Source organism: Odocoileus virginianus, unplaced genomic scaffold (assembly GCF_023699985.2).
Source record: "Odocoileus virginianus isolate 20LAN1187 ecotype Illinois unplaced genomic scaffold, Ovbor_1.2 Unplaced_Scaffold_8, whole genome shotgun sequence".
NCBI lineage: Eukaryota > Metazoa > Chordata > Mammalia > Artiodactyla > Cervidae > Odocoileus > Odocoileus virginianus.
The window spans coordinates 2,467,981-2,494,400 of NW_027224270.1; the positions used below are offsets into that span (position 1 = coordinate 2,467,981).

Below are 26,420 nucleotides of genomic sequence, written 5' to 3' on the forward strand. Positions count from 1 at the left end.
TTTCCTAAATTAAAATCCTATTGTAAACATGAGTTCTTTCTAGAAAAACTGTAGAATTTAACTTTCAACGGTAAAACATCCTCTTCTTTTTTCATAGTCAAAACCTTTATGAATACTATGCAATTAATTTTCAAAGGATCGTGAAGGCAATTTAATAACTCATTCATGTTTTCTAAACTCTCTCCTGGTAGTGTCTCTATATTAATGAAGTACAGTGCTCTCCATAGCACCTAAGGAAGGAATGTTGCTTAATGTTATTCAAAGCTGCTCGGTAATGAGAACATTTTACAGTCATGAAATAATGTCTATTTCAACATCTTTTATTTTAAAAATTCTTTATTGACCATTTAAAAATTGTATGGGTACATTCTAAATAAAAATAATAAACATACATTATCAAACTGAATCCTATGTAAAATCAAGGATAGTATAAGGAAATAGTTTGCAGTAAGATCAGTGTACTTTTTATTGAAATGTAATTAATGTACAGTACACTTAATTGAGATTGCTTTGATATCTTTCGCAGAGTTCTAAGTGTTGCTAGGGAACTCAGCTATGGTCATGCTCTGTCCAGTGAGGGAATTACATTGTCTTTCTTCTTCCATCTGTCTTCTCACACTGAGGTCTGAGTTTTGCAGGCGGGTCACTGTCCATGAGAGCAGAGGCGAGTGAGGGACAGCAGACGGAGTCCCAGGCCACAGGAGTGGAAGCAGAGTTGACCTAAGGTGCCTGGGTTAGCATGGACAGGTTAAGAAAAGTGCACGTTATTGTCAAGGTTAGACAGACAAACAAACAAACAGGCTTCAGTTAAGAAAATGCTTCCAAGAGAGAACTCTAAAACAAGGCCGTGATGAGAATTAGACAATAATAGAGCTCAAAATGGGTAGGTGGAAAGTTCTGGAGCCAAGTGGAATCAGTGAGCAGACAGGACTGCAGAGTGAAGTTCAAAACTCAGTGAAAGGCAAGGTTGTGCTAGAGCCCCCCCCGCCCCGACTCTGTGCTGTTTCCTTACGCCTTGCAAGTGTGGTGGCTGAAGGGACGAACAACTTAAAAATACTTGGCACTTCCTCTGCTTTTTAAACCTCCATTTAATTCTCATCCCTCTACAGATGTTTTTTCTCTCTATAGTACTCCCAGGAAATCACTGTCACTAACATCAGCGCTGGCTTTCTGAGTGGCTGGTCCAAGGAACACATTTTAGTCCCGGCATTCAGTGGTATTGGCCCTCTCCTCCTCCTAAGTGACCAACTGTGTGTGTGATTGTACCGTAGTTTGGAAAGAGGAGAGAAAAATTATACTGTTGATTGTGTAGAGATTTGTGGCCTGATTTTTTTTCCTTACCCCAACTAACAGTTCAGGCCCATGGTAGAAACGGTTCCACGTTTCGCTGCTATCGTTCATTTTGTGCAGCTCCTGTATTTCTGTCTACCAGCAATGTTTTAGCGCAGGACAAAGGAGGCTCTAGGTTTGAGTTGAAGAAAAGTATTGTACCACTGGTGGCTCAAGCAGAAAACAATCTGCCTGAAATGCAGGAGTCTCGAGTTCTACCCCTGGGTCAGGAAGGTCCCCTGGAGAAGGGAATGGCACCCCATTCCAGTATTCTTGCCTGGAAAATCTCATGGACAGAGGAGTCTGGCGGGCTACAGTACATGGGGTTGCAAAGAGTTGGACATGACTGAGTGACTTTCACTCACTTGCTCATTTGCTATCTTAAAGAGAAGTTTGAAATATGGCTCTGTCCTGCCATAGAGAAGGAAATGGCAGCTCACTCCAGTGTTCTTGTCTGCAAAACCCCATGGACGGAGGAGTCTGGTAGGCTACAGCCCATGGGGTCAAAAAGACTCAGACACAACTAAGCGACTAACACTTTGCTTTATGGAAAATAACATTTAATTAAAAAATAGGAGATTTTTTACTATTTTTGTTTACTGTACAAATTAAGCACTGAAATGAATGTGCAAGTGACTTTTTCATTTATTTAACATGAAATCATTGAGTGCCTAATGAATGCAAGCAGCCATATTAGGTGGTAAGAGGTTTGTACTGGGAACTGGGAGAATGGAGAGGAAGGAAATGCTTTGGGAGAAACACTGGAGTTTGCATGTTCATGGCTGTAGGAGGAGGTGGAAATTTGAGGGTTGACTTTGAGGGTGGGTGAAACTTAAAAAGGTGAAAGGAAATGAGAAGGTGTTCTGGGCAACAGCATAATTTCAGACATGCACTGGATAATGGACCTGTCTTCCAAGCGTGAGTGTCTGATTGTGCAGCTCCCTGAAAAAGAATAAAAGGAGTTGGTTGTAAGGGCAACATGCCGAGCGGCAGCGGCGAGTCCGGCCCCCCTCCTGCTCAGGCCGGCCGTCTCTTCCCCCTGGCGGCGTGTGTGCAGCACCGCAGCACTTGAAGTGTTTGACTTGAGATGTGCTTTAAGCGTAAAATACATGCTCAGTTTTTAAGACCTAGCATAAGAACAAACAAGAATGTAAGGTATCTCAGTAATTTTATATTGGTTACATGTTGAAATGAATTTTGGATAAATTCAATTTATATTGGGTACAAACTTGGATACATTGACAAAATTGAAAATATTATTAAAATTAATTTTACCGGTTCCTTTTTAATTAATGTGGCTGCTGGGCATTTTAAATTACATATGTAGTCAGCATTCAGAGCTAGCAGTTTGCTTCTTTTGGTCAGTGCTGTTCTAACTTCTATAAAACAGGAGAATGTGGAAATAAATGACTTCTGTGATATGATTACTCCCCATGTACATGTATTAATATTTTTAAAAGCCTTCTTTGACTCCTACTCACATGCCTTATGTGTGATAGCAAACAGGATTTTCTTTTTGGTTGCCTAGTTGATTTGTACAGTATCATGAAGTTGGATCTATACTGAACGTCTTGAGGGTTCCACCATTGAGCAAACCTACAAACCACCCCCAGCTCCACCCAGGACACAGCTAGAGTTGGGCTCATACTTAGGCCCTTTTTCACCTTCTCATTTTCATCTCTGTCTTCACCTAAAGGTTAAAGACAATGAGGAAAGAGACTGAGCAATGAGGCCAAGCTTGAGACGATGAAGGTAACTGAAATCACAGAAACATCTGTGCTAGTGTCTGCTAAATTGTCTGCAGATGTCTCCATCATGGGATCGCCTTGCTTGTAAAATTTGTGAAACAATGTAGAGTTGCTGCCATTAATACAGCTGAAAAATACGAGATCGAGAGCTCATGTGGGTTGGTTGCAGAAGAAGATGCTTACATTTTTCCTTCTCGAAAATCTGAAACTTTGCCTTTTCTGGGAGCATGACTCTTCACTTTGCCTAGTTTGAATTATTTTGAGATTCTATAATTTCCTTTTTGAAGAAGGCATCTAGTGATACGTATTGTTTTAGTAAAAATGAAGTCACTGATGAAAAGTGTAGATAATCCTTGCAGTGCAGTAATAGTCTTTTTGTCCAGGCATTCTTCACAAAGGAAAGAATTACATAAAATGTCTTATCTTCTCCTTTTTTTGAAATATTTAATTTACTCTCTGCTTCTTAGCCATTGATACTATAGTGGTAGTATCATAGATAAATTGCTGAAGAAAAAGTAATTGACTTTTTTTGACTGAATCAGTGAGTTGGATTTTTTTTTTTCCCAGTATTTTATGGGAACTGCCAAACTTGCATGCATCACTTTAAGGAACTGACTTGTTTAAACTTTTACCACCTCTTTTAAATAACCTTGAAAGAGATGTCATGAAAAAATACAGGACTGTAAATTTTGGAATCAAGGGGAAATTAGGTTACTTTAACATGACCTTTTAACATGTCATAAGAACTCTCCTGTCAAAAATTTGAACTGCATTTTACATTACATTTAGTCGAATGTGTTTGCATCAAAATTACCAGTTAACTTTCAGGAGAGGAAAGCCCCTTGGGAGCCAGAATGGATTAAAAACATCTCTGTCCTTGTATTCAGGAACTCAGTGACCATAATCTTAAATTTTTATTTACCATTGGGAAAATTTGCAATTTGCAAACTTGTGATTTGAACTGACTCCTAATCAAAATCCACATAATGAAAAAGGATTTGATGTAGCTAATTATTTTTTTAACCAACCCCCTTCAAATATCATTTGAGAGGGGTATGGCTTGCCTCCTACACCCAGCTAGGTTGTCTGTTTGCTTCTACATATCTCAGGCAAAATCCCTTCCTAGTAGTAATTGAAAAGATTATTTACTGGGGCATGACAATAAAGACTTTTTCTGAGAGTAATTCATCTCATTCTATAGAATGATTTATATACATGCTTACACAGTAAAATAGTCACAATGAGTAAGAATTAACAGACTGACTCTGGTAGTAACTGCTGATCTATTTCCATTTGGGTGTTAATGAAACTCTTACTAGAGTGGCTGAAGGAACTATGTGCCCTGATTTTATTCCACTTATATCTGGGATTAGAATGACCTCAAAGAGTAGTCATTTTTCTTTGAACGGGGTGTGGAGAAGGACCTCGATACCTTGGTAAATGTAATTTTCAAAGGGATAGCTGAATAGGGGACCATAAAATAGGTAAGTTAATTGGATTCTCCCGAAGCAGAGACTTAATTCCATTCTGTCCAGCTTCCTCATGCCCTCCTACCAGTATATTTTGAGGACCCTATTTTAACTAGGCTCTGAAAAATTTGTCTTTACGTAAACTTGGTTCCATTTACAGATTTAAATTCACTGTTAAAATCAGTACTGAAGTACAAGCCGTTGTAGGTTTTTTTGCATATTCACTCATTCACTTATTTTTCTTTCTTTCTGCAGTTCGCTAGAAAAAGATGAAATTTTCTTGGTTTTCATATGAGAATGAGAGAAATCTGTTCATTTAAGAGCTATTTGAAGACCTTTTGATATAATTAATCAACTGGCATTTTAATTAAGCACATATGCTTACTGAAGAGTGAATACTCTTAAAATAGAAAGCCTTAGAGTCTTTATACTTTCAAACTACCTTTGGCTTTGGACTGAAAAGAAATGTTAAGGTATTTTGCAATTATAGGCTATATTCTCTCAGTTTCCAAGCTAGTACTTGGTTGTGAATTAAACTTTTTTGGAAACCACTTACAGTCTTCAAGATCTCAAAGTTACCTTATGAATGTACCCAAGCCAATTATTGTTTTTAAGTGTAACCTATTTATTAAAAGAATATGTTACCTTAAAAGCCTAGGGTTTAAAACTCCAAATATATAGAATTATAAGAAAGGAGGTAAAAATAAGGATTGCAGAATGATATTTTATTTTATGAAATAGCCAATGTTCACTTTAAAAAATATTTTCCTGTGATTATTATTATATATTTATTTATGGCTATTTATCTAGAGGTCACAAAGTTTGCAGGTAAAATTTAAAATAATTTTTGGAATCACTGTTTTTGAAAATCAATTCCAAATGACAGCAAAGCATCTCTGGCATTGAAATTTAGTGCAGTGGAAAAACATGGTGTGACCTAGACATGTTCAATTTGGTTGACTTGGGTTTTAGAAAAAGTCAATTATGTACAATATTCTTGAAAACATTTATGCAGTGGGAAAAAAGAACTAATTATCTGGGCTTTAGCCCTAGATATTGAACTCATTAAAAATGCCTTATATAACCTCAAAATGAAACCCAGTTAATCATTTGAAAGGAAAAATAAAATTAAGCATCCAGTCATTTGAAAGTAATATTTGTTTAATTGTAGATAAAAAATAGAATAATTGAAATGCAGTTAACCTTCCACTTGGCACATTAGGGTTATCTGTGTTGAGGTTTTATTTGTTTAACTTCATTGACTGACTGACTTCTTTGTATAGCAAATGTTGTGTGAGTCACTGACTTGTGTCTGGTTCTTGCAGCCCATGGACCGTAGCTCCTCTGTCCATGGAGTTCTCCAGGCAAGAAGACTGGAGTGGGTAGCCACTGCCTCCTCCAGGGCATCTTCCCCACCCTGGAATTGAACCCAGGTCTGTGTTATCTCACAGCAGTGGTGAGCATGGTTCTCTCAGGCACATGACAGGTCTCACATGCACCTAGCCTAAGAATGCCATTGAAATGCAGTTGAATTTAAAGAGTGAAATTTATGTGCAGAGAAACTGTTATTCAAGAATCTGACGGTCATCAGTCTTTCTATAATCAGAGTGCTGTCTAACTGGATGTGAAAACTTCAAGCCTCCCCTCTTGAGCTTCCCCCAAGCCCCTCTGCATTGTGAGGAGGGGTGGCATCAGTTTGGCCGGTATTAAGTTGTAATGAGGTCCAAGGCAAAAAGAAAAAAGAATTATTCCAGTTCCTCTTCCTCATAGTTTCTAAAATCGGCTGCTGTCAGGGGTTGTTTGCTGCCGGGCGGCAGCCACCACCTGCGTACTTGCTGCCCTGGAGACTTTCAGAGAGAGAGTGCTGGCGTTAGCATGCTGCATAGCTTGCTGTTTACCTCTGTGACTTCTGTTTGGAGGTTAATTGAGCTTTGAATGGAAAAACTCCACAAACAGGTGATACGTTAACCCATTTTTTCCTTCGAAAGGAAAAAGGGTGCAGGGGATAGTGTGAAGGCTACATAATGGATGGGAGACCGTTGGACAGTCTGTGACTCCCGCCGAACGCGTAGGGAAATATTCAGGTCTAGTAGAGCCAGCACCACGCCTGTGTCACATGGCAGCGCTGTCGCTCAGAAGTCTAAGGGTCCCCTGCTTTCCCAGAGAAGCCTCTCAAGCCTGGCAGTTGTGAGTGTTGCGTAGAAACAGCTGTGCTCGCTGCTGTCTGGCCTCACTCCAGCAGAGAGTCAGTGTGGGTGACTGGCCAGCCTTCCCAATCTTCAGCAGCAGTGAGGTGGCTTGTGGTGCTGCTGCTGTTCTTTTGGGGTTCTTTTTTATTTCTTTGGTATTTTTTCACTGCCAGTTCTCTTGGTATATTTAGAAAGTCAGATTAAAAAGTTATACTGTTGTTTAGAAAACTCAGAAAACTAAAAATGTGGAATGGATTTCTGTTCTCGAAGTGTTAGTTCTTTTCATTTTAAACCAAAGCAAATTGTTCGGTTTTCTAATTATAAGTTTTGGTACAAAGAACTTACTAATTCCAGGAAATACTTCCATTTCATTGCAAGCTGATGCACCCTACAACATTATACAAAAGTTTCTCATGCAGCTGAGTGCCTGGACCCTAAGACCAAAGTGGAGGACCCCTGGTAGACCCCCAGAGAATGTGAATTTGAGGGTTTGCCAAGTAAATCAAGAATCACAGTGACTCTAATACTACAGAGAACTCGGATCAAGTTCCAGATTTGCCTCTCGCTGATCGAATGAACTTGAGCAAGAAAGGAACCTCTCTGCCCTTCAGTCTCTTCATCTGTGAAATGGGCGTAAAATAAAGCCATGCCCGCGTGTCCTGAGAAATAGAGGAGACAGTGCATGTGCAGATGATGGCACAACGCCTGACCTAGATTAACTGCTTATTAAATGTTTAAAATTTAATTAGAACATTGTTTTACAGCGTGGTGTTGGTTTCTGCCACACGACAGCGGGAATCAGCCCTGATCACGCCCCGGCCGCCCCACCCTGCCCAGTCCATCCTCCGGCCAGCGCAGCACCAGGCGGGCCCCCGGTGTTGACAGCAGGGTCTCCCCAGCCAGGCACTAAGTGCTGTGTTTCTGAGACACCTGCGTCTGTTCCTACTTCCATGACCGCATCAGGCTCAGTCAGAATATCTAGAGGTCTCTGTGGTTTCCTTCCAGATATTCTGGAGTTTCTCGCGGTAGTCAGGACCCAGATGGATGCTACTTCAACCACAGATTATAGAATTCTTCAGGCTATGCCTTGTAAATACTGTATTAATAAAGCAGCCAAGAAACTCACAGCGATGTCTTTGAGTTTAAAACACAGTGTAGGAATGAGCTGAGGGCCAGTAACCCACCGGTTCAGGTGATCTGCGGGTGGAGGGCCTTTGCGGTTCATGTGGATACCTTCAGTGGGGGGCTTTTGCAACACTGGCTGTGGTGTATTTCCTGAGACTTCAGTTAGCAATGGGACCCCGTATCCCATCATTGGGAAATATGATTGAAACTAACTTCTTTGCAAACTTAGAACAACTCTAACACAAGCTGTGCGTGAAGTAATTTTTAGTACATCAAATGGATATTCTGGGCATCTGTTTTCCAAACAATTTACAATTCTAAATTGGATGCGTCTCACCTTAAGCCAGAGTTTCTCAACCTTGGCACTGTTGATATTTTGAGCCAGTAATTCTTTGCATTTTTTGAGTGATGTCTTCTTGTGCTTTGTAGGATATTTAACACTGTCTCTGTCCTCTGCTTAGAAGATATTAGAAAACCCCTCCCACTTGGACAACAAAATTGTCTTCAGAGATTGATAAATGTCACCTAGGGAGGTGGGCAAAATCACCTCCAGTTGAGAGCCGCTGTCTTAAGTACAATTACTTCTTGTTGTTCAGTTGCAAAGTCGGGTCTGACTCTTTGTCACCCCATGGACTTCAGCAAACCAGGCTTCCCTATCCACTGTCTCACAGAGTTTGCTGAAACTCATGTCCGTTGAGTCAAGGATGCCTTCCAACCGTCTCATCCTCTGTCTCCCCACAATCTTTCCCAGCATCAGGGTCTTTTCCAGTGAGTTGGCTCTTTGAATCAGGTGGCCAAAGTATTGGAGTTTCGGCTTTGGCATCAGTCCTTCTAGGATTGAGTGGTTTGATTTCCTTGCAGTCCAAGGTACTGTCAAGCATCATCTCCAACGCCACAGTTTGAAAGCATCAATTCTTCAGCACTCAGTCTTCTTTATGGTCCAATTCTCACGTCTGTACATGACTACTGGAAAAACCATAGCTTTGACTCCACAGACCTTTGTCAACAAAGTGATGTCTCGGCTTCTAAATATGCTGTCTAGGTTTATCATTACTTTACTTCTAAGGAGCAAGTAGAAAGTGAAAGTGTTAGTCACTCAGTTGTGTTGGACTCTTTGTGACCCCATGGACTGTAGCCCACCACACTCCTCTGTCCATGGAATTCTCCAGGCAAGAATACTGAAGTGGGTAGCCATTCCCTTCTCTCCAGGGGATCTTCCCAGCTCAGGGATTGAACCCAAGTCTCCTGCATTGCAGGCAGATTCTTTACCAGCTGAGCACCAAGAAGCAAGTGTCTTTTAATTTCATGGCTGCAGTCACCATCCGCAGTGATTTTGGAGCCCAAGAAAATAAAATCTGCCACTGTTTCCACTTTTTCCCCATCTATTTGCCATGAAGTGATGGGACCAAATAATTTTAATATGTGTCACTCAGTCATGTCTGCCTCTGTGACCCCATGGGCTTTAGTCCACCAGGCTCGTCTGGATTGAATATCAAAGTGCTGTTCAGAATCTCCCTTTCTCGATGATCTTTCCCCTCTACTCACCACACTTCCAGTAGCTCTGACTCAGATCTCTGTCTGCTCTGGTCATCTGTCTTTGTCTCCACCCCAGCTGTGTCATTCATCAGAGCGCCGTTTTGAAATCTCTCTGACAACCTTCCCTTCTCTCCCTTCCCACAGCCGCTGCCCTCATCCATGCCTGCACTTCTGTGTCGGCTTCTCCAACAGTCTCCTGAGTTCTTCTCTCCCGTATATATCCTGCCCCCCCTTATCTTCTTAAAGCACTGGTCCTAATGCTCCCATACTCAGAAACCGCAGGAACTTCTCTTCTGTACACAGTGTTGGTATGTGAAACCTCCCGTACTCACTCATCTGTTCCACATAGACCGCCCCCTCACCCACCCGGGGAATAGCCTGCCCAGGGGTTCTCACTGGGCTTGTGTGTGTGTTGAAGCCTGGCTCTTGAGCCATTGCTCACTTCCTTTTCATGGAATGGTCATGGCTTTCATCTCTGTCTGCTAAATTCTTCTTAGCCTTGAAGGAGAGAGCCCAATGATGTGTCCTTTATGAAGCTTTCCCTGATTCCATCACTTTTCTTTAAGCCACCATTGCCCTTTCCTGAGCTTCTTCCTCGTATCACTTGGTCTTCTAGCAGTGTGCATAATTAGACTCAAGAAGGGTTTTTAAAATTTTCTTTTTATTTTTAATTGGAGGATAATTACTTTACAGTATTGTGTTGGTTGTCGCCATAGTCAACAGGAGTCAGCCGTCGCTGTGCACGCTTTCCTCCCTTTTGTACCTCCCTCCCCCTCCCACCCCACCTCACCCCTCTGGGTTGTCACAGAGCGCGGGTGACTTCCCTGCATCAGACAGCAAATTCCCACTGGCCACCTGTTTCACCATGTTCCCTTCTCAGATCGTCCCACCCTCTTACCCCACTGTGTCCACAAATTTGTTCCCAGTGTCTGTGTCCACTGCGGCCCTGCAGAGAGGTTCATCAGTACCACCTTCCTAGATTCCATGGGGACACGTCAGTATATGATACCTGTTTTTCTGACTTACTTCACTCTGTGTAACAGGCTCTAGGTTCATCCACCTCATTAGGACTGACTCAGATGTGTTCCTTTTTATAGCTGAGTAATATTCCATTGTATATATGTGCCATATCTTCTTTATCCATTCATCTGTCAGTGGACATCTAAGTTGCTTCTGTGTCCTGGCTACTGTAAAGACTGTTGCAGTAAACACTGGGGTTATGTGTCTTTTTCAATTATGGTTTCCTTGGGTTATATAGCTAATAGTGGAATAAGGACTTTTTGTATAAGTAGGTGACTGAACAGAGATGGGATCCCTTCATTAATGGAATTAAAACTTGAAATATTTTTCCCTTCTACTGAAAGATCTGTTAGAAACTACTTGTTATCAACTAATCTGTAATACTTAATATGAATAACCATAGAGCTTTTCTTAAAAATATCAGTTATGCAAGTTGTCAGATCCTCCCTCACACTACATGTTAGCTTTGTGACTTTGGTCGTATTACTCTGCTGCTCTGAACCTTGGTTGTCTCACCTCTTCACCTAGTGACTGTTATGAAATCATGTATATAAAGGAGTCCATGCAATGCCTGCAATGTGGGGTTCAGTGCCTACTGACTAATTATACTTTACCACTGGAATTATCCAGAACACTCTCTTTAAGTGAATTTCTTCTGTAAGGATTTCTACAAAATGCCTGTAATACAGAGAAAGCCATGTGCTGCTTAGATATTTTACTGTTGTGGATTTAGGAGGAAAGCCAGTGAAATGGGACCTAACTTTAATGAATGCTCTTTGAAATGATGTCTAAAGTGATATAAATTCGTTGTTGTTTAAAATAATTTCTTGCAGCAATTGTGTGGGCATGCAGATTGATAGGAGTAGACTCTTCCTTGTAGTGGCCATTAGAATTCTTAAGTGTATCTTTTTCCCCATTAGGATAATGTTTTCCTATAGAAGTCTTCACTCTAAAATGTAATAAAAATTAATGGAAAAATCAGTCTAACCTTAATTAATTTATTTTGAGGAATGTACCTATTTAATATATAAAACATGGTTAGTACTTGGAGTAGAATTTCTTTTAAAGTAGGATTTGTTTTGGTTAGTTATAGGCTGTGTAATTTTGAGGGGAAGGTAGTGACACTTTTTGGTGCTCTTAAAAGTACTCATGAAGACTCACCTTCACTGTCTTTGCCAAATCCCAATAAGATTTGACCAACAGTACACAAAATCCACATAAGGGAAGTTCAGTTCAGTTCAGTCACTCAGTAGTGTCCAACTCTTTGCAACCCCATGGACTTCAGCACGCCAGGCTTCCCTGTCCATCACCAACTCCCGGAGTCTACTCAAACTCATGTCCATTGAGTCGGTGATGCCATCCAACCATCTCATCCTCTGTCGTCCCCTTCTCCTCCTGCCTTCAATCTTTCCCAGCATCAGGGTCTTTTCAAATGAATCAGCTCTTCGCATCAGGTGGCCAAAGTATTGGAACTTCAGCTTCAGCATCAGTCCTTCCAATGAATATTCAGGACTGATTCCTTTAGGATGGACTGGTTGGATCTCCTTGCAGTCCAAGGGACTCTCAAGAGTCTTCTCCAACACCACAGTTCAAAAGCATCAATTCTTCGGCTCTCAACTTTCTTTATAGTCCAGTTCTCACATCCATACATGACTACTGGAAAAACCATAGCCTTGACTAGACGGACCTTTGTTGGCACAGTAATGTCTCTTGTTTTTCAATATGCTGTCTAGGTCAGTCATAACTTTTCTTCCAAGGAGCAAAGCATCTTTTAATTTCATGACTGCAGTCACCATCTGCAGTGATTTTGGAGCCCCCCAAAATAAAGTCTGTCACTGTTTCCACTGTTTCCCTATCTATTTGCCATGAAGTGATGGGACCGGATGCCATGATCTTAGTTTTCTGAATGTTGAGCTTTAAGCCAATGTTTTCACTCTCCTCTTTCACTTTCATCAAGAGACTCTTTAGTTCTTCTTTGCTTTCTGCCATAAGGTGGTGTCATCTGCATATCTGAAATTATTGATATTTCTCCTGGCAATTTTGATTCCAGCTTGTGCCTCATCCAGCCCAGCGTTTCTCATGATGTACTCTGCATATAAATTAAATAAGCAGGGTGACAATATACAGCCTTGATGAACTCCTTTCCCTATTTGGAACCAGTCTGTTGTTCCATTTCCAGTTCTAACTGTTGCTTCCTAACCTGAAAACAGATTTCTCAAGAGGCAGGTCAGGTGGTCTGGTATGCCCATCTCTTTCAGAATTTTCCACAGTTTGCGATGATCCACACAGTCAAAGGTTTGGCATAGTCAATAAAATAGAAATTGATGTTTTTCTGGAACTCTCTTGCTTTTTCGATGATCTATCAGATGTTGGCAATTTGATCTCTGGTTCCTCTGTCTTTTCTAAATCCAGCTTGAACATCTGGAAGTTCACGGTTGAAGCCTGGCTTGGAGAATTTTGAGCATTACTTTGCTAGCGTGTGAGATGAGTGCAATTGTGCAGTAGTTTGAGCATTCTTTGGCATTGTCTTTCTTTGGGATTGGAATGAAAACTGACATTTCCAGTCCTGTGGCCACTGCTGAGTTTTCCAAATTTGCTGGCATATTGAGTGCAGCATCTTTTAGGATTTGAAATAGCTCAACTTGAATTCCATCACCTTCACTAGCTTTGTTCATAGTGATACTTCCCAAGGCCACTTGACTTTGTATTCCAGGATGTCTGGCTCTAGGTAAGTAGTCACACCATCATGGTTATCTGGGTTGTGAGGCTCTTTTTTGTATAATTCTGTGTATTCTTGCCACTTCTTCTTAATATCTTCTGCTTCTGTTAGGTCCATACCATTCCCGTCCTTTATTGAGCCCATCTTTGCATGAAATGTTCCCTTGGTATCTCTTATTTTCTTGAAGAGATCTCTAGTCTTGCCCATTCTATTGTTTTTTTCTATTTCTTTGCACTGATCACTGAGGAAGGCTTTCTTATCTCTCCTTGCTATTCTTTGGAACTCTGCATTCAAATGGGTATATCTTTTATTTTCTCTTTGCCTTTTGCTTCTCTTCTCAGCTATTTGTAAGGCTTCCTCAGACAGCCCTTTTGCTTTTCTGCATTTCTTTTTTGGGGGGATGGTCTTGCTCCCTGTCTCCCGCACAACATCACTAGCCTCTGTCCATAGTTCTTCAGGCATTCTGTCAGATCTAGCCCCTTGAATGTATTTCTCACTTCCACTGTATAATTGTAAGGAATTTGATTTAGGTCATACCTGAATGGTGTATTGGGTTTCTCTACTTTCTTCCACTTCAGTCTGAATTTGGCAATAAGGAGTTCATGATCTGAGCCACAGTCAGCTCCCAGTCTTGTTTTTGCTGACTGTATAGAGCTTCTCCATCTTCGACTGCAAAGAATATATCAATCTGATTTCAGTATTGACCATCTGGTGATGTCCATGTGTAGAGTCATCTCTTGTGTTGTTGGAAGAGGGTGTTTGCTATGACCAGTGCGTTCTCTTGGCAAAACTCTATTAGCCTTTGCCCTGCTTCATTCTGTACTCCAAGGCCAAATTTACCTGTTACTCCAGGTGTTTCTTGACTTCCTACTTTTGCATTCCAGTCCCCTATAATGAAAAGGACATCTTTTTTGGTGTTAGTTCTAGAAGGTCTTGTAAGTCTTCATAGAACTGTTCAACTTCAGCTTCTTCAGCATTAGTGGTTGGGGCATAGACTTGGATTACTATGATACTGAATGGTTTGCCTTGGAAACGAACAGAGATCATTCTGTCATTTTTGAGATTGCACCCAAGTACTGCATTTTGGACTCTTTTGTTGACTATGATGGCTACTCCATTTCTTTTAAGGGATTCTTGCCCACAGTAGTAGATAATGGTAATCTGAATTAAATTCACCCTTTCCAGTCCATTTTAGTTTGTTGATTCCGAAAATATTGACATTCACTCTTGCCATCTCCTGTTTGACCTCTTCCAATTTGCCTTGATTCATGGACCTAACATTCTAGGTTCCTATGCAATATTGCTCTTTACAGCATCGGACCTTGCTTCCATCACCAGTTTCATCCACAACTGGGTGTTGTTTTTGCTTTGGCTCCATCTCTTCTTTCTGGAGTTATTTCTCCACTCTTCTTCAGTAGCATATTGGGTACCTACTAACCTGGGAATTTCATCTTTCAGTGTCCTATCTTTTTGCCTTTTCATACTGTTCATAGGGTTCTCAAGGCAAGAATACTGAAGTGGTTTGCCATTCCCTTCTCCAGTGGACCACGTTTTGTCAGAACTCTCCACCATGACCCATCCATCTTGGGTGGCCCTACATGGCATGGCTCATAGTTTCACTGAGTTAGACAAGGCTGTGGTCCATGTGATTAGATTGGTTAGTTTTCTGTGATTGTGGTCAGTCTCTCTGCCCTCTGATGGAGGACAAGAGGCTTATGGAAGCTTCCTGATGGCAGAGACTGACTGAGGGGGAAACTGGGTCATAAGGGAAAGTCATATTCTAATATTGTTCTAACACTCTTACAGTCTTGAATCTGGAAATCCATTTATTAGTAGTGTATCATAATTGGAATTTGTAACAGCAAAGTCTGTTAATGAATATAAAGTATTGTTCTTTTTCAGTGTTTTTATAAGAATGTAATTATAAGAATGTAGATTGCTTTAGATGAATGTAAAGTATTTCTCATTTAGCCCATAATATACATTTAATATTATAAAAATTTGCTTTATAATTGACTAATAAATAGTACCTATAATTTTCAAATGAAACAGACGTAGTGTATCTTCTCTTCAGAATATTTTCATATTTGAGCAACTTTTAAATGATAATAGTTAAAAATCTACAAAAGCTAATGAATTAATTTGTTCTTATCTATGTAATGATACACTCCAGCATAATTTTGTGTTGTATTTCTGTTCTTGAATATGATTGAAAACCATGAGATCTTCAAATAAGTGTCTTATTAATATGTGGAAATTGCTATTTCCATCTTCATAATGTACAATATACAGATGAGAAAAGTTGATATTTACCAATATAGGAGATTGTATTGTGTATAAACTAAGCCAGACATAACTACAAATGACTGAGAACTTTTAAAATCTTGACATTTTGGTAAAGCAATAATGTCAGTTTAGATGATGAAATGTCATTTTTGAAATAGATGGATTTGATATAAAAAATTTTATCAAAGATAAGAGAATGCAGTAACAGAGTGATAAGACAGATGGATAGCATACATGACTCCACACAACTCTTCCTGTCCAAGATACTTCGTTTCCTGATGAACATTTTATTATCCTGTTTATTGCTGGGTCCACTGGGAAATTCTTTCCTACCTTTATTTGAAATGAATGTGCATTTGGGTGACCTTTTGGCCAGAGCTCTTTAAGAAGAAAACCGCCACTTGAAAGGTTGTGTTCCTTCCGTATGCAAAATTAATGGTCAAAGGGAAAGGTCACCATTTGTCCAAATAATTAGAAACTTTTGTTTGCATTAGTTTTATAATTGATTAGGGATAGAAGCTACTTTAAGGACTATTTGCCTTGTGTAGTTTAATGAGTATTGATTTGTCCAGATTAATTTGAAATATTAACATTGTAGGTGGCGAACAGAACAAGGAAAGTCATTTATTAATGAGTCTGCATCTATTTGGCTTGGTTAGTCTTCACTTGAGATCCTAAAATCAGATACAGCAAGGGAGAAAGAAGGGAATTAAAATTCATTTAGCTCTATTTATGTGCCTGACACTGTGCTAGGATCTTTCACAAAAAATATCTAATTTAATCATTAAAATGATCTTAGTTGTTAGGATTACAGTTTCCATTGTTCCAAGATAAAGAAACTTACTCTTAACTCATGCTTTTCTCTTTTCCTCTAATTATTAAATTCACTAATTCTTTTTCCCCAAGGTGCATAGGAGGAGCTAATTACAAGTTAGCTTGGGAAAAACAATTTTCTGTTTGGCAATATTTAGACAAATTTGACCATATTTTGTTGAAAGGGCCAGTGGCAGCTTCTGCTACTAGATAATTTTGATTATCACCTGGATAATTGCAAGGGTCTCTGATGCCCTAGCCAGAATATTTTTTGTGTGTCTGTATAAGCTATACATCCTTCTTCAGGAAGCAGCTCATGCAGTCTAGAATTAAAGTTAGGAAGGGAGCAAAGGAGCTTATCATTTTGTTTGGCTCATTAAGCAATAATCAGATGCCATTTCTAATTAATGCAGGAAACAGAATAGACCACTACATTTTAGCCATTACAGATTGCGTTTTAGGCCAATTCAAATTATTTCATGACTCTAAGCAAACATTACCAATAATAAAGAGGAAATTGACATTCTCCCAAGGGATTTCCAATCATTCCTAATCACATCAATGCCCTGGCATGCAGCCTAATACTCTAATCTCTTTTCCCCAGCCTCCTTTGGCCATTCCCACTCTATGGAATGGGGCAGGAATGTCTCCAGTCTCCTGGGGGAAATAAAGCATCTGCCCAGTCCTTTCTGTGGCTGGCCTTTGTGGTCTCGGTCTGGGGCACTTTGTGATCACCACCATCACACTAAGCTGCTCTCAGCCATTTAGTCTCAGTCCACAGATAATTGCCCAGGAGGCCCAATCTGACATATACACTTTGAGGTGTAACCTCCTTTTCCTTGTTTTTTCTTTGAAGATTAAGACAACAAGGTGGCTCTTTTTTTTTTTTTTTTTTTCCAATTAACCCTGAGCCTGTAGGTTGAGTGATCTTCCTCCAGCTCTGAGAGCTGGACCCTTAGCTCTAAATGGAAGCTGTGGTAAGTGGGTGAAGATGCCCAGAGAAGGCTCTGTCATAGACAGGATCCTGTTCAACAGAGAACTGCATTGTTTGTGTAGATTACTTGTTTTAAAAGTAGTTTTCTTAGGTTACATTTTGGTTGTTTTACTATAGAAGAAAAGGGCACAGAGTCTGTAGTGTTTCAGTGTTTTAGTGACATTGATAAATCACTGGGAACAAGAAATCTATAATTTCAATTAATATTACATTTTCAGGGATAGGAATAGCAATATTCTAATCTGTTTCATAGCTATTTAAATTTTCCCTGAAAGACTGAGTGAGAACAAAGACCAGAACAAAAAGTGAAGAGATTTTACCTTCACACTGAAAACTGCGTCCATTTTGTAATTAGATCCTGGTGTGTACTATGATTTGAGGATCAAGAAAATACAGGAATTCATTTTGAAATTTCTAATTGGTTTAAGTTTGTCTCCTTTGCTTTTGAGCAGAACGCAAAATGCAGAAAAATTACTGAAAAAAATTACTTAATAAAAAAAGCCTCCACCCACAGGCTATGAAATTCTGCCAGAAAGGCACAAGGGCTCAAACTGAGGGGAGAGACCTCATGCTTCCCTCTGCATAAATTCTTAGCTCAGCAGAAAGAATAACTAGAGCCTGTTAATGCAGGGGTCCCAGCTCTCGGGCCATGGACTGGTACTCGGTCGTGGCCGGTTCGAACCGGGGCCGCACGCAGGGGTGAGTGCGGGCAGTGAGGGAGCCTCCATGCTTCACTGCCGAGCGCGGCCTCCCATGAGGACAGCGGGGCCTCAGACTCAGGGCGCGGCCTCCTGTGAAGACGGCGGGGCCTCACTCGGGGTGCGGCCTCCCATGAGGACGGCGGGGCCTCAGACTCGGGGTGCGGCCTCCTGTGCGGACGGCGGGGCCTCAGGACTCAGGGCGCGGCCTCCTGTGAGGACGGCGGGGCCTCAGACTCGGGGCGCGGCCTCCTGTGAGGACGGCCATGCCTCAGGACTCAGGGCGCGGCCTCCTGTGAGGACGGCGGGGCCTCAGACTCGGGGCGCGGCCTCCTGTGCGGACGGCGGGGCCTCAGGACTCAGGGCGCGGCCTACTGTGGGGTCGGCCATGCCTCAGGACTCAGGGCGTGGCCTCCTGTGAGGACGGCGGGGCCTCAGACTCGGGGCGCGGCCTCCTGTGGGGACGGCGGGGCCTCAGACTCGGGGCGCGGCCTCCTGTGGGGACGGCGGGGCCTCAGGACTCAGGGCGCGGCCTCCTGTGAGGACGGCGGGGCCTCAGACTCGGGGCGCGGCCTCCTGTGGGGACGGCCATGCCTCAGACTCGGGGCGCGGCCTCCTGTGAGGACGGCGGGGCCTCAGACTCGGGGCGCGGCCTCCTGTGAGGACGGCGGGGCCTCAGACTCGGGGCGCGGCCTCCTGTGAGGACGGCCATGACTCAGGACTCAGGGTGCGGCCTCCTGTGAGGACGCCAGGGCCTCCTGTGAGGACGGCGGGGCCTCAGACTCGGGGCACGGCCTCCTGTGAGGACGGCGGGGTCTCAGACTCGGGGCGCGGCCTCCTGTGAGGACGGCGGCGGGGCCTCAGACTCGGGGCGCGGCCTCCTGTGAGGACAGCGGCGGGGCCTCAGACTGGCAGGATCCCTGACCCCGCTGCGAGCTCCACACAAGGGGCGGCTGAGTGCTCCTGAGACCCGTCCAGAAACCACCCCCACCCCCAGGCTGCGGAAAAATGGTCAACCACTGAACCGGCCCCTCGTGCCACAGAGGTCCCTGGTTGGGAACCGCTATATTAATGCATCTTTGATAAGATAACATGCTAGGAGAATTTCTGCCTGCAAACGAGGCAGGTTGGGGGGGGGGGGGGGGGGATGGGCGAGTTGTAAAACTGAGGCAGCCTGATGCAGAGACTGGGTGTACCAGAAAATGAATGTAAAATTTCAGTCTTGTGGTGTAGTGATTGGAAACAGTTAAGGTTAGTTTCAAGGAATCAATTTTTGCTTCGGTAGATCTATTCAGATAGAGGATGGCATCACCGACTCAATGGACATGAGTTTGGGTGGACTCTGGGAGCTGGTGATGGACAGGGAGGCCTGGCGTGCTGTGGTCCATGGGGGTCACAGAGTCGGACATGACTGAGTAACTGAACTGACTTGAGATCTATTCAGTAGACTCCCATTTCAAGGGGTATGTTATTATTCTCAAAATATATAATCGATATAAAATCTTTGTAAAACTTAAAAAGAATTTGGGTCCTCAGAAATAAGCAGTTCTCATTTATTTCAAACTTAGCCCTGTTAGAAGTATTCTGTCAGTTTAGTCACTCAGTCATGTCTCACTCTCTGAGACCCCAGGACTGCAGCATGCCAGGCCTCCCTGTCCATCACCAACTCCCAGAGTTTACTCAAACTCATGTCCATTGAGTCAGTGATGCCATCCAACCATCTCATCCTCTGTCGTCCCCTTCTCCTCCTGCCTTCGATGCTTCCCACTATCAGGGTCTTTCCAGTGAGTCAGTTCTTCGCATCAGGTGGCCAAAGACTCCGGGATTCTTGGCCTCCGGAGGAGAAGAATTCAATCCGGGGCCAGAGACGAGGCTTGATTGCTCAGAGCTTTTGTGCAATAGAGTTTATTAAAGTATAAAAGGGATAGAGAAAGCTTCTGACATAGACATCAGAAGGGGGCAGAAAGAGTACCCCCTTGCTAGCATTAGCAATGGAGTTATATACTCTCAAATTAGTTATTACAGTGAATCAAAAGAATGTCTGGAGGTTGTAAAGACCTCACCAGACCTACTCCCATAATTTACATTTTGAGATAACAGAATTAGCCAGAAGGTTTTTTCCAGAGACTGTCCTCAAGCAGGATACATTATTGTTATATAATCCTAAGGAATGTAGAGGGGAAAAAAAAAGTTTGTCCTTTCTTCCTCCTTGAGAATTCCAGACCCTCTCTTCATGGAAACCCCTAGACTCCTTATCAACCTGCCTAGGAATTGACTCTCTCAATTTCCTTAGGGTTGTTTAGGATTGACTGGTTTGATCTCCTTGGAGTCCAAGGGACTCCAAGAGTCTTCTCCAACACCACAGTTCAAAAGCATCAATTCTTTGGTGCTCAGCTTTCTTTACAGTCCAACTCTCACATCCATACATGACTACTGGAAAAACCTTGGCTCTGACTATATGGACCTTTGTTGGTAAAGTATTGTCTTTGCTTTTTAGTATGCTGTCTAGGTTGGTCATAGCTTTTTTCCCAAGGAGTAAGCGTCTTAATTTCATGGCTGCAGTCACCATCCGCAGTGATTTTGGAGCCCAAGAAAATAAAGTCTGTCACTTTCCATTGTTTCATCCCATCTATTTGTCATGAAGTGATGGACCAGATGCCATGATCTTAGTTTTTTGAATGTTGATTTTAAGCCAGCTTTTTCACTCTCCTCTTTCCCTTTCATCAAGAGCCTCTGTAGTTCCTCTTTGCTTTCTTCCATAAAAGGTGGTGTCATCTGCATATCTGAGGTTATTGATATTTCTCCCTGCAATCTTGATTCCAGCTTGTGCTTCATCCAGTCAGCATTTTGCACGATAAATAAGCAGGGTGACAATATACAGCCTTGACGTACTCCTTTCCCAATTTTGAACCAGTCTGTTGTTCCATGTCCTGGTTCTAACTGTTGCTTCTTGACCTGCATACAGATTTCTCAGGAGACAGATAAGGTGGTCTGGTATTCCCATCTCTTTAAGAATTTTCCACAGTTTGTTGTGATTCACACAGTCAAAGGCTTTAGCATAGTCAATGAAGCAGAAGTAGATGTTTTTCTGGAATTCTCTTACTTTTTCTATGATCCAAGGATGTTGGCAATTTGATCTCTGGCTCCTCTGTCTTTTCTAAATCCAGCTTGAACATCTGGAAGTTCTCAGTTCACGTACTGTTGAAGCCTGGCTTGGAGAATTTTGAGCATTACTTTGCTAGCGTGTGAGATGAGTGCAATTGTGTGGTAGTTTGAGCATTCTTTGGCATTGCCTTTCTTTGGAATTGGAATGAAAACTGACCTTTTCCAGTCCTGTGGCCACTGCTGGGTTTTCCAAATTTGCTGACATATTGAGTGCAGCACTTTAACAGCATCATCTTTTAGAATTTGAAATAGCTCAGCTGGAATTCTGTCACCTCCACTAGCTTTGTTTGTAGTGATGCTTCCTAAGGCCCGAAGGCACGATCACACCATCTTTGTTATCTGGGTCTTTAAGATCATTTTTGTGTAGCTCTTCTGTGTATTCTTAACCACCTTTTCTTAATATCTTCTGCTTCTGTTAGGTCCATACCATTCAGAATTATTATGGTCATCAATTTAAGATGTATATAAATACTGAATCACTATGATGTACACCTGAAGCTAATGTGATATTGTTTCTCAATTATACTTCAGTAAATAAAAGGACAAAAATAAGGGTAGAGCTTTTATGTTGGAAGTGTTCTGTAAGATTTGTTAAATAGGTGGGGAAAAAAATGCATCAACCAATAACTTTGTAAAACATGTATTTTAATGTGTCTACAAAGTGATTCTACAAAGCGTTTGAACTTATGTGACCCTTACCAGGTCCATGAGAGGGATAAGGCAGCTATGACTAGGCCACATTTGGAAATGAACCATCTGAGTGAGGACCACGGAGACTGAATGATTTGTATCTAGTCAGGTCCAATGTCACAGGCATTTGCGCTGAACAGTCAGTCACGTAGGTTCCCCAGTTCATAAAAGCTCTACCTTTGTTTTTATCCTTTTATTTATTGAAGTATAATTGAGAAACAGTATCATATTAGTTTCAGATGTAGATCATAGTGATTCAGTATTTATATACATTTTTAATTGTTCACCATAATAACTCTGGTTTCCATTTGTAACCATACAAAATTTTCACAATACCGTTGACTGTCTCCCCTATGCTGTACATCACCTCCTCATGAATTGTTTATTTTTTAACTGGAAGTTTGTACCTCTTAATCCTCTTCACTTAATTCACCCAGTGCCCAACCACCCTCCCCTCTGACAACCACCAGGTTTTTTTTATTTGGATATATACCCAGAAGTCAAGTGGCTGGATCATATGGTGGTTCTATTCTAAGTTTTCTGAGGAACCTCCATACTATTACATCCTCACAGTCTTTGTTATTTGTCCTGTTTTTGATGATAGCCATTCTGACAGGTGTGAGGTGATATCTCATTGTGGTTTTAATTTGCATTTCCCTGATGATTAGTGATGTTGAGCATCTTTTCATGTGCCTATTGGCCATCTGTATGTCTTCTTTAGAAAAATGTCTATTCAGATCTTCTGCTAATTTTTTAATTAGGGTTTTTCTTTCTGAACATTGCATTTTTAAAGTTATTATATGTATGGATATTAAACCCCTTACCAGATATTTGATGTTAAAGTGTCTTCTCCCATTCCGTGGATTGTCTCTGTTCTGTAGTTGGTTTCCTTTGCTGTGCAGAAGCTGTTTGGTGTGAGGCAGTTGCATTTGATGTTTTTCTTTTGCTGCTCTGGCCTGAGGAAACAGATCCAAAAAAACAAACTTTGACATCTGTGTCAAAGAGTTCACTGCCCGTGTTTTCTTATTAGGGGTGTTTTGGTTTCACACATTGCATTTAAGTCTTTAATCCATTTTGAATGTATTTTTATGTATAGTGTAAGATGTGATCCAGGTTTGTTCTCTTGTATCTGCATCTGTTCAGTTTTCCCAGCCCAGATTTTTTAAGAGACTGTCTTTTCTTCATTGTATATTCTTGTCTCCTTTGTCATAGATTGACCATGAATACATGGGTTTATTTTTAGGCTCTCTATTTTGTTCCATTGATCTGTGTGTTTTCTTGTCAGTACCATACTTTGCTTTGATTACCATGGCTTTGTAGTATAGTTTGAAATCAGGGAGTGTGATATATTCAGCTTGGTTCTTTCTTAAGATTGTTTTGGCTCTTCAGGGCCTTACCACTTGGTTTAATGCTTTGCTGTCACCATTTCGCAATCCTTATTAATTTTTCAACAAGGTGCAATGTGTTGTCTGAATGCAAAATTATATTTTTCTTTTAAATAAATCTAGAATCCAGAATCTTAAAACTAATGAAATAATATTTTAAAAAACATAAAATGTATTGAAAGGATACGTTTTAGAAGAGTGTATAAAAATAAGGTGCTAAGAAAGAACAGCAGATTTGTACTATATGCAGAGAACTGAAGTACTTGATTCAGTTCATATAAGCTATTTGTTTCAGTTTATATAAGCTGTATAAGCTATTTTCAAACCATAACTTTCCATTTATGATGAGAAGATAATTATATAATAGTAATGATCGGTTTATGTAGGTATGTGACTTAATTTAGTAAATGCATTCAGTGAATGCATTAGGAGGAAGTACAATATTTACTTGTTACTAAATGGCTTCCTAAATAATAGCACTATGAAAAATGATCAAGCTTTCTGTATTTGGGTTTAAAGTTGGCAAAATATATGGCTAGCTGAGTTCACTATTCCTGTGATCCACAGACGATCATAGGATCCTGGGCAGTGCTGTGACCCCTGAGATCTAGGGATCACACGATCCCTGTGCTGAGCCCAGAAGTTGTCAGATAGTCCAGCCCTCAGCATGTTCCTGTTTTCTGGGATGAGTGAGAGAGGCTTGTTTATACTGTTCATAGAGCTTAAGATTCTTTAGGGTTGACTGCCTTAGCATAGCCATGAATGACACTTAGTTTACTCCCAGCTGAACTTTATCACCTAGATGGAAGAGGGAAGACGACATCATTATTGTTTTTTTTTTCTTTTTCTTTTTTTAGAGGGGGGAACCCAAACAAACAGGAAATATCAAGCTCTGCTATCAGTCAGAGTCACTTCAACTCAGACAACACTGTTCAGAAGTGTCACTTTGTGCGATTTACTTTTAAATTGTCATGAAATGTCATGAAGTGTCATGAAATGTCACTAATGGAACAATGTACCTGACATTAATGAAAGAAATACATGATACATGATACATGTGACCTGGTGGAAAAAAATACAAACATCTGAAAATGTAAATATGACAGTGATGTGAATTAACACTTTTAAATCCTAAACAAATGGGAAACAATATGAATTTACCGATTTTATCATGACAAATGCTATTAACAAAGATGGGAAACAATTTACAGGGTATAAGTGAACTCTTGTTCGCCTGTTTATTCTTCTTTTGCAGCAACAGTCTTCCTTCTTTCCTTTCTTTCTTTCCTTCCCTCCTTTCATATAGAATTTTAGGCACTGTTATGACAGAATAATAGAGAATGGAGACTTACTCATTCAGTCCCTTTAAGTTCTCCAAACCAATACTGCAGGTCTGCTCCCTGGAAGGTGGTAGCTGGTCACAGGCCTTCATCCTCAAGTCACAGGGGGTGTGGTCATACACATAATGAACTATTACACAAGCGATGAGTGATAAGTTTTGTAATGGTGGAGATACAGAAGACATGGAGATTAATTTATCAGTTGAAAAAATATTGAGGTTTCATGACCTCAGCAGGTAGAAAGCCAGCGAGCCTGTGTTTTTGTAGGAAACCCTGAGGCGTGGAGTAAAGATTTTGGTTTGGCCCCAGCACTGCCTCTTATGAATTGTGCCCTTTTGAGCAAGAGTCGACTTTCCAAACTGCAGTTTCTTTATCAGCTGTGAATCTTAATACCTACCTCACCTCTTGCTAGACTTCTGTAATTATTGTATTAGATTATTCAATCAATATATAAAATGCTTCTTGAACTCCAGCTATATATGCCAGGCTCTGTGCTAGGCACCAAGGAAGACAGATGAGTAAGTGAAAGTGTGAGTCGCTCAGTCATGTCCAACTCTTTGTGACCCCATGGACCGTAGCCCACCAGGTTCTTCTGTCCGTGGGATTCCCCTGGCAAGAATCCTGGAGTGGTTGCTGTTCGCTTCTCTGGGGGACCTTCCCAACCCAGGGATCAACCCAGATCTGCTGCACTGCAGGCAGATTCTTTACCATCTAAGCTACTAGGGAAGCCCAAGATCAGTAAGATTCTCTGTTAATTCAAGGAGGTCACCATTCATACCCAAAGTTGCAAACTTGGTTGTTTATAGAGGCCAGAGCTGTATTGTAAACAAGTAAAAAGACATTTAAAAAACCAGAGGGATAATGGACTTCATGACACTCAGTAGAAAGTATGTCTAATCTTGATGGGGCTGTCTCTGTCAACACCATCTGGTCATGATTATCCAGAAATGCTAGTCTGGAAATGTCCCTAGGGACTGAACTTTCTTAAAATGTGAGATATCCCTAGTTTTCATGTAGATATCTAATTGTAAAAATTGTCTAAATATTTTATAGGCAGAATGTGCCTGTGCAGGGTAGAATCCACTTATGAACTGGCCATTTGCAAGCTTTGATCTAGACAGGCATGCATTCACGTGAATAAATTACAAGGCAGATAGTAGGTAGGTGCAGAAGTGGACCAAGATAACTTCAAATGATTCCAGAATAAAATGAAAAGGATGCGGCATATATGCCAAAGAAGGTATCCTATAAGAGGCTGTGACTGTGTTGAATTAAAGAATGACAAAAATCTGAGTAACCAAAAAATTCAAAAGAGGTGATTCAAACAAAAAAGAAAGCATTTTCAAAGACTCTGTGAGTTTGGTATTGCTAGAAACAAAAGGAGGAGCAAGAGAAGTTGAGAGCTGAGGAGAGAAAGGCAAGATGGGGTGTGGTCTCACATGGCATGCTAAGCAGACTGGATCCTCACTGTCCTGGGGATGTGAGTAAAGGACATACGTGGTCTCATTCCTGTTCTGGAAAGATCGTTCTACTGATTGAATGGAAGAAGGCATGGATGGGAGTGAGACTAGACGTTTGGAGCATATTTAAGAGTTTATGGTCTTGGGAATGGAAACTATGGTGAAATTGCAATTGATCAGAAATTGATCTGTAAGTTAGAAAGCATGTTATGAATCATATCCATTTATGATGTTACCATTTTAATTGATATTAAATGCATAATCTTACACATTTAAACATCTCTGCAATCAAGATGCAGCTTTCAGTCCCTTGGATAGCAGAGTTAAATGTAGGAGCTTTTTGTATTTTAGATATCAAAGCTTAATGATGCCTCTTAAAATCAATGATGTCTTTGATACAGTGAAATATAAAATAATCATGAACTTCTAACCACTAAAGTGAAGGTTAAAGCAG

General features: G+C 41.1%; 1 protein-coding gene and 1 long non-coding RNA gene across 5 annotated transcripts in view; one reads left to right on the forward strand and one right to left on the reverse strand.

The window, feature by feature from the left end:
* CAMK4 (calcium/calmodulin dependent protein kinase IV) overlaps positions 1–26,420 on the forward strand; it is a 234,397-nt gene that overhangs the window by 76,656 nt on the left and 131,321 nt on the right. The window lies entirely within an intron of this gene.
* LOC110134828 (uncharacterized) lies at positions 439–24,623 on the reverse strand. The gene is made up of 3 exons (XR_002313177.2): positions 24,519–24,623; positions 22,606–22,737; positions 439–729 (listed from the first exon to the last, which is right to left on the reverse strand). It is a non-coding gene; the product is annotated as an uncharacterized lncRNA (long non-coding RNA).